General features: G+C 48.7%; 1 pseudogene; it reads right to left on the bottom strand.

The window, feature by feature from the left end:
• Positions 1-896: 896 nt before the first annotated feature.
• Positions 897-1,554, bottom strand: LOC132363474 (small nuclear ribonucleoprotein E-like; annotated as a pseudogene).
• Between the last annotated feature and the right edge of the window lie 7,630 nt (positions 1,555-9,184).

Below are 9,184 nucleotides of genomic sequence, written 5' to 3'. Positions count from 1 at the left end.
ATATACCCTGAGAAAACCATAATTCAAAAAGAGTCATGTACCACAATGTTCATTGCAGCTCTATTTACAATAGCCAGGACATGGAAGCAGCGTAAGTGTCCATCGACAGATGAATGGATAAAGAAGATGTGGCATATATATACAATGGAATATTACTCAGCCATAAAAAGAAACGAAACTGAGTTATTTGTAGTGAGGTGGATGGACCTAGAGTCTGTCATACAGAGTGAAGTAAGTCAGAAAGAGAAAAACAAATACTGTATGCTAACACATATATATGGCATTAAAAAAAAATGGTCCTGAAGAACCTAGGGGCAGGACAGGAATAGAGACGGAGATGTAGAGAATGGACTTGAGGACATGGGGAGGGGGAAGGGTAAGCTGAGATGAAGTGAGAGAATGGCATGGACTTATATATACTACCAAATGTAAAATAGATACCTAGTGGGAAGCAGCTGCATAGCACAGGGAAATCAGCTCGGTGCTTTGTGACCACCTAGAGGGGTGGGATAGGGAGGGTGGGAGGCAGATGCAAGAGGGAGGAGATATGGGGATATATGTATATGTATAGCTGATTCACTTTGTTATAAAGCAGAAACTAACACACCATTGTAAAGCAATTATACTCCAATAAAGATGTTAAAAAAAAAAGAAACTCCCAATCTATCCCTCCCCCATCTTCTTCCCCCTTGGCAACCACCAGTCTGTTCTCTACATCTGTGAGTCTGTTTCTGATAAGTTCATTTGTGTCATATTTTAGATTCCACATATAAGTGATATCATATGGTATTTGTCTTTCTCTTTCTGACTTACTTCACTTAGTATGATCATCTCTACGTCCGCCCTTGTTGCTGCAAATGGCATTATTTTATCCTCTTTTATGGCTGAGTAATATTCTAGTTGGAGACACTTTGGAGCAGAGTAATATTACCTCCTTTGAGCATGATCTACCCCAGGTGTTTTCTTGACTTTGTTTTAGAATGAATCCCTCAGCATCATCTGATATAAGGTTTCTGTACTCATTAAAACCAATGATACAGCCCTCTATCTGCATACTCACTTGCTCATAAAGCCACACTTGAGGGACTTCCCTGGTAGCACAGTTGTTAAGAATCCACCTGTCAATGCAGGCGACATGGGTTCAAGCCCTGGTCCGGGAAGATTCCACATGCCGCAGAGCAACTAAGCCCATGCGCCACAACTACAGAGCCCACACTCTAGAGCCCCCGAGCCACAACTACTGAGCCCACATGCCGCAGCTACTGAAACCCGCGTGCCTAAAGCCCGTGCTCCGCAACAAGAGAAGCCACCGCAAGGAGAAGCCCACGCACTGCAACGAAGAGTAGCCCCGGCTCGCCACAACTAGAGAAACCCCATGCGCAGCAACGAAGACCCAACGCAGCCAAAAATAAATAAATAAAATAAACTTATACTAAAAAATAAATAAATAAAATAAAGCCGGACTTGAATCCGAGATCTCTTTTGCAGGTATCTGAAAATGATGGGGTGCACTGTCACCTTCTACACTTTTTGGTTCTGACCATGGTACCCCATGGTGGGTGCTTACAATGACTAACCCACCTGAGATTTTTTTAAATGATAGATTTAAAGAAAAAAAAAAATCAAGGAAATGATAGTACCTTTGGTACACAGACATGGCCTTAGCAGCCACTGTTGATGACCCCTCCCCATACTCCTTCAACATACCCATAGTTCACCTGCAGACACTTCCCATCACACGCCAACGACTTCTGATACAGTGTTCTTGGTCCCGCGTGTGGCAGACCAGAAGCAGCAGGGTGTTAATGCCCAGGGTGTAGCCATCAATCACTGAGGGTCAAGAGTTGGTGGGCAAATACCCCCAGCCTCCTGACCTTTCAGTTGGATGACTCTAAGATGACTTCAGAGTAGACGTCAGAAGTGTTCAGAAGATCCCTAGTGGAACCAACACCTGGTTGCCCGCAGCGGTAGCCACTCATGAATGTACCCCCTCTCCCTGTCTCGTTTCCCCACTCCCTCACCAGGCTTCCAGGAACCACCTCCCACAAACTCTTGTTTTGGGGTCTACTTTTGGGGAAACCCAAAGTAAGACATGGACAAAAGGGTAGAGGTGACGTGGGGATAAGTGAAGTTTGTAAACTCTGAGATAGTGCATCTAAAACACTCAGTGCCTGGTGCATAGTAAATACTGAACAGATGCTGTTAGTTGTTTTGTCGTTGTTGTTACTTTTTTAAAATTGTGGTAAAATACACATAACATAAAATTTACCATCTTAATCTTGTTTCAGTGTATAGTTAAGTAGCATTAAGTACATTCACATTATTGTGCAGCCGTCACCACCATCCACCTCCAGAACTCTTTTCATCGTGTAAAATGGGGACTCTGTCCCCATGAAACACTTACTCCCCATTCCCACCCCTCAGCCCCTGGCACCCACCTTTCTACTTTCTTCTGTCTCTGTGAATTTGACTACTCTAGGGACCTCATATAAGACAAATCATACAATATTTGTCCTTTTTGTGACTGGCTTATTTCATTTAGCATAATGTCCTCAAGTTTCATCCACATTGCCGCTTGTGTCAGCATGTCCTTCCTTTTTAAGACTGAATAATATTCCATTGTGTGGATGAACCACATTTTGCTTATCCATTTGTCCACCAATGGCCATTAGGTTTGCTTCCACCTTTTAGCTATTGCGAATAATGCTGCCACAAACGTGGGTGTACAGTGTTGTTGTTACTTTTTATCATTTGCTCGTTAACTCATTCATTCGTCCAAAGTCACAAGACTTCCAATATGCCAGTGTTCATACTGAGGGTAATCTAGGAATCATTTCTATATATTGATAATTTGGGAGTGTAGAGGGATCTCTCTGAAAAATAGACTCCCTAAGACAAAGAAGGCAGCTTTTTTGGTTGCCTAAGCTGTTGGTCCTTCCTAAAAGGTTCTCAACAAGGAGGATGATTTAGGCCACACACCAGGGGGCATTGACAATGTATGGAAACATTTTACGTTGTCATGACTGGGGGTGGGGTGCTAATGGCATCTAGTGAGTAGTGTCCAGTGACTCTGCTCGACATCCTACGGTGCACAGGACAGCCTTATACTATAAAGAATGATCCAGCCCAAAATGTCAACAGTGCCAAGGTTGAGAAATCAACCTTAAAGAATGACACGCTTTAACTCCTCACGTCCCACTCTGCACCAGGTCAGAAAGGCAGCAGCAGAGGTGGAACCTAAACAGGTTAAATCCAGGATCCCTGGTGAGACATCTTGGTGACAGGTAGCGTCATAGAGAGAGCAAATAGGTATCTAGGACTGTGAAGGGTCTGAGACTTTACTCGTAAGCTGACAATTTAACCTGCCAGTTTCATGGATGCTGGCAGAAGATACGAGACTCCAGGGTCAGAGACAAAGGACTTTACTACTCACAGCACAGCAGGCAGTATGAACTTCATGTTTTTGCTGGTTCCTCCCAAGTGCCACGGGGACAATGCAGGTGCACGTTGGGTTTGCACCACAGCTGAGTAATTCTGAGCTCAGAAACGCCTGTCTTTTCTAGTGGGCTGTGAACAAACCTGCTCTACCTTTATCTCAGAGGGAAGCATTAACTTTGTTACATGGACAGCAAACAAACCTGCCCTCTGCTCCAGAGCAAGAAATTCTCTCTTCCGGGGCTGCTTGCTATACAAACATTCTTGAAAAGAGAGCCAGAACGAAAGCTGTCCACATCCCTGCTTGTGAGTTGTATGGAAACACCTGGGACTCACAGAGAATCATCTCCCAGTAGTGGTAGCTCTGACACCCAATGGGCAGCGGCTGTCATCTGCAAAGGTAATTTGGGCTGGAGGTCAAGCATATGAGGCTGTTCAGGGCATAGTACAGTGGTTCAGGGTGCAAACTCTGGAGTCAGACAGCCTGAGTTCAAATCTTGATTTTGCCCTTTTCAGCTGTGTGGCCTTGAGCAAGTTTCTTGACCTCTCTGTGCTCCAGTTTCTCCCGCTGTAAAATGGGAATAATAATAGCCCCATCTCATAGGGTTATTGTGAAAATTAATATATGAGCTTATATCTGTGAGGCATTTAGAACAGCGCAGGCAGATTGAGGGAAATGTCAGTGTTAACCATAATTGTTATTAATTATTATGATGGTGCCATAAAGCTTGTGGTCATGCCTGTTTTTCAGCATTTGTGGGCCAGGTCTGTAATCCACACAGTTCCCCCTTGGAGTCTGCCTCAGAGAATTTGGGGAGGACACGGGACCTTTTGCTCCCGCCTCCCCACACTGGCTCCTTCCGTGGTGAGTCTTAATAAACTGGGCAGCAGGGCTGGAGCAGTGGTGGTTTCAGGGTCCAGGGAAATCAGAGAGATTCAGGTTCAAATCTTGGCTTTGGCACAGTGCCAGCTGTGTGACCTTGAGGAGCAACTTCCCTGCTGAGGGGACTCCAAGTACACACTGCACAAGGTTCTCAGTGAAGTGTCGAGTTCCCCATCCCCGCCCACCCCGCGCCCACATGCTGCACGTGACCGGCTCAGCACATCTGTTGCCGCTCTGGGTCATCTTTAGCCAGTGCCATTTCGATTATCATCCTTGTCATATTATTATTCAGTGAGCAAGACTCCATAGGATGGGGCTTCCCTGGTGGCGCAGTGGTTGAGAGTCTGCCTGCCGATGCAGGGGACACGGGTTCGAGCCCTGGTCTGGGAAGATCCCACATGCCGCGGAGCAACTAAACCCGTGCGCCACAACTACTGAGCCTGCGCGTCCGGAGCCGTGCTCCGCAAAGAGAGGCCGCGACAGTGAGAGGCCCGCGCACCGCGATGAAGAGTGGCCCCCGCTCGCCACAACTGGAGAAGGCCCTCGCACAGAAACGAAGAACCAACACAGCCAAAAATAAATAAATTAATTAATTAAGACTCCATAGGATGCAAGCTGAGATCGTCTTTGCTCTTTTCCTCCAGTACTCGGTAAATTCACTCTGGCCCCTCGGTCTCTCTGCGTGCCTCAAACTCCAGGAGAGATTTGGGGGTGGGGGGGAGAGGCAACCCCCTTACAGTCCTCCTTCAGACCTCACCTCAATTGCCACCTCCTCAGGGAAGCCTTCCCTGACTTCCACCCAAAATTAATCAGGTCCTCCTATACCAAGGGCTTCCTTCTTGCAGCACCTATGCATGGCGGGGTGCGGGGGTGTCTTTCTCCAGCTGCTGAAGCTGGCGGTGGCCCAATATCAACACCCCCCAGGATCAGCCTTCAACCGACAAGGATGGGAATTGGTAGATAAATACCCCAGCTCCTTCACCCCTCAGGTCCTCAAACTCTGAAGGGCATGCTCTCTGCTGCCCCCCAGAGGTCCCTGGTGGCACTGTGCTCCAGGCTTCCAGAGTGGTAACGCCTCTCACTTCCCCACCCCTTACCTGTGTCTCTTTGGGTAACTTCCCAAATAAATTACTTGCTCTCGAATTTTTGTCTCAGGGTCTGCTTCTGGGGGATCCCAACCTCAGACAGCAGTTTGCCTTATCCTAACAAATTCCACAGTGGTTTGCAGGTATCGGTTGTCTCTCCCCACTGGGCTGAGTCATGTCCAGCATCATGTCTCCAAAGCCTGCACAGTGCCTGGCATGTAGTAGGCGCTCAATAAGTGACCCTGAGTCTCAGGGCTGTGAGGTGGCCTGATGGCAACACAGAGCTCTGCCCCCACCCCGGTCCTCAGAAGTCCCCAGTTGGAGAAGGACGGTGCAGGAGGGCAGCTCACTCCTTCTGAGCTATAAATGGCAGGCTTCATCCACCTCATGCCCCAGGCCACGCAGCCTGGACAGCTGGACCAGAGTCCCCAGAGGCCAGGAACCCCAGATAACCCTTCCAGTCCTGGCCAGGAATTCTGGGGTGTCCCTGGGGCAGATACCCAGAGAGAGCGTAACTCCAGTGCTAAGGCTACAGGGCAGGGGGCACAGCTGGGCTCTAACACCATTCCCAGCCGCCTTCTCCCCTCCCCGGCATCAGATTCCACCTCCGGGAGCTCCCTGAGCAAGAGGCCATTCCAGGGACAAGGGTCTACCCTACAAGGCCATGGAGCGAGCCAGCATCTCCTGGGGGAGGGATCCCTTTTTGGAGCCGGTGGTGTCAGGTCTGGAATTAGCCACACCACCTGCAATGAGGCTGGTTCCAGGGTCTCCCGGGGGGACATCAGGAGTGGAGAGAGCTGACCTCTGATGACTCAGCCTGAGATAGTCAGGGGATGGGAGTTGGGGCGCAGGAAAGCATGGTGGGAGGTGGGGTCTTAGGACTTCTCTCCAGCTCTGTTCTAGAGTCAGCTGGGTCAAGTGCCAGCTCTGCCACTCACAAGCTGGCTGACCCTGGGTGGGTCACTCTGGGCCTCAGGTTCCTTTTCTATAAAATGAGAATAAAAACAGTCCGCTACCTCTTAGGGTCCAGGGAGGCTTAAGTGAGATGCTGCGTGCCCAGTGTTCAGTGTGGTGCCCCCCATGTGGTACTCGATCAATGAACAGTATTCCATGATCTATCTTGTGTCCTTTAATCATCACTGACATTCTTCAAGATGCAATTATGATACCCTACTTTGATCATAAGAGGAAAGAATCTGCACAGCCAGGACATGGGGCGGGGGTGAGATAAGGAAGGCGGACGGAGAACTGAGTTGGGGGGGAGGGGTCTGGGTTGAGCTTTCTTAGCTCCCGAACATGGGGAGAAACCAGTGTCCTTGGAGCATGGGGCTGGGGGCAGGGGTGCAGGGGAGGTGTTCTCACCATGACAGAGAAAAGGAAGCTGGCTTAAGGGACAGTGAAGGAATCAGGAGGGGGCAGAGAGGTGCTGGGAGCTCTAGATCTCTCCCCTCACACTCTCCAGCAGCGCTGCCCACTGCCCAGTCCCTTTTTCTCACTCCCTCTGTGGCCTCAGGCAGGAAACACAGAAGCCTCACAACCTGCACTCCATCCCACATAGAAGTCTTTTTTTTTTTTAATATATAGGTCTGGGTCTTTTTTAATTAATTAATTTTTATTGGCATATAGTTGCTTCACAATGTTGTGTTAACTTCTACTGTACAGCAAAATGAATCCACCATACCTATACATATAACCCCTCCCTTTTGGATTTCGCTCCCATTTAGGACACCACAGTGCATTAAGTAGAGTTCCCTGTGCTATACAGTATGTTCCCATCAGTTGTCTATTTTACACATAGTATCAATAGTGTGTATGTGTTAATCCCAATCTCCCAATTTCTCCCACCCCACCTCTTTCCCCCTTGGTATCCATACATTTGTTCTCTACGTCTGTGTGTCTAGTTCTGCTTTGCAAATAAAGTCATCTGTACCATTTTTCTAGATTCCACATATACACGTTAATATACGATATTCGTTTTTCTCTTTCTGGCTTACTTCACTCTATATGACACTCTCTAGGTCCATCCACGTCTCTACAAATGACCCAATTTCATTCCTTTCTCTGGCTGAGTAATATTCCATCGTGTATACCACATAGAAGTCTTGATGCAGGGCTGGGTCTGGGGCTGTGTCTAGGAGTCCAAGAGGGTTTCTTGGAGGAGGGAGGCATCTGATCTGAGCTTTGAAGGACGAATAGAAGTTTCCTAGTTAGAGAGATGGGTCTGTATGTGAATGTGTGTGAGAGAGTGTGTGAGTGTATAGAGCGAATTGTTCATTTTAATTAACAAGGACTTTCTGATCCTCTGAGGGGTCGGTGCATTCAGGGTACCACAGATAAGACCCAGGCACAGGCCTGCCCCAAAGCTGCTGATGGTCCAAAACAGATGATCAAATAATAACAAAAAGAGTAATGGCTCCCACATTCCAAGCCTGTGCTTCTGGGGCTCAGCACGTGAGAGGTATTCTGTGTTTCTCAAGTGAGTGAATCAGTGAATACATCTTTCTTTCTTTCTTTTTTTTTTTTTTTGAATACATCTCTCTGAAGGCAGTGAGTCCTGCTCCAGTTGCTGGAGGGAAGGCAAAACAGGCAGAAGGGACCGAACATGCAAAGGCCTGGAGGAGGGCAAATGGCAGCCCTACCTGGGAAGCAGTGGAAGGAGCTGAGCTGAGTGTGGGGAGAGCTGGGGGTGGCGGTGAACAGGAGTCTTGAGTGAGAAACTGAGGAGCTAAGCCGCCTCCTGTTCCTGCCGGTGCTGGGGAGCTGTAGCCAGATTCGGAGTGGGAGGGGGAGGGGGCACCATCTAAGGAAGGCATCAAGGGTCTGGTCGGGGCCCGCCTTGGCCTCCCAGAGTTTCCCGAAAGAAAGACAGCCCGGGTCCATCTCGCCCCTGTGAGCCGGATCCACAGGGGCAGGTGAGATGACAGAGAGAGACAGAGACATAGAAGAGGAGATGGAGAGAGAGGGAGAGATACAGAGAAAAGGATACCGAGAAAGTCTGAGAGAAAAAGACCCTAAGAGATGGGGAGACAGAGAGAGGGAAATGGAGACAGACACAAAGAGACAGAGAGATGGAGAGAGACACAGAAACAAAAAAGAGATGGAGAGAGACACAGAGACAAAAGAGATGGAGAGAGACACAGAGATGAGAGAGACACAGAGACAAAAGAGATGGAGAGAGACACAGAGATGAGAGAGACACGGAGACAAAAAAGAGATAGAGAGAGACACAGAGACAAAAGAGATGGAGAGAGACACAGAGACAAAAGAGATGGAGAGAGACACAGAGATGAGAGAGACACAGAGACAAAAGAGATGGAGAGAGACACAGAGATGAGAGAGACACGGAGACAAAAAAGAGATAGAGAGAGACACAGAGACAAAAGAGATGGAGAGAGACACAGAGACAAAAGAGATGGAGAGCGACAGAGACAGTCAGTGAAAGAGAGACGGAGGGAGATGATGAGGCAGAGACTGGTCAGACAGGTGGGAGTAATCCAGGGAGTCCCCCAGGGGTGGTAGCAGATGGGATGGGGTCCTGACCCCCCAATACCTGGAGGGACCCAGAGCAGAGAAGAAGGGAGGACAGAAGCCCCCTCACCCCACCACACCCCTACTCTGCACCCACCCACAAGCCCTCTTCAGCCCGCCCAACCACAGATGGGGAAATAGACCAGCCGGCAGGCCGCCCTCATCCTCCTGGGCCGGCGCTGTGCCCACTCGCCCACGCGGGACCTGTGTCACCAGGTTAAAAACAGAAACGGGTCGGGCCTTTTTTTTTTTT

Source organism: Balaenoptera ricei, chromosome 3 (assembly GCF_028023285.1).
Source record: "Balaenoptera ricei isolate mBalRic1 chromosome 3, mBalRic1.hap2, whole genome shotgun sequence".
Taxonomy (NCBI): Eukaryota; Metazoa; Chordata; class Mammalia; order Artiodactyla; family Balaenopteridae; genus Balaenoptera; species Balaenoptera ricei.
The sequence above is the reverse complement of the archived record's forward strand: the minus strand, read 5'-3'. Positions and strand labels throughout refer to the sequence as shown.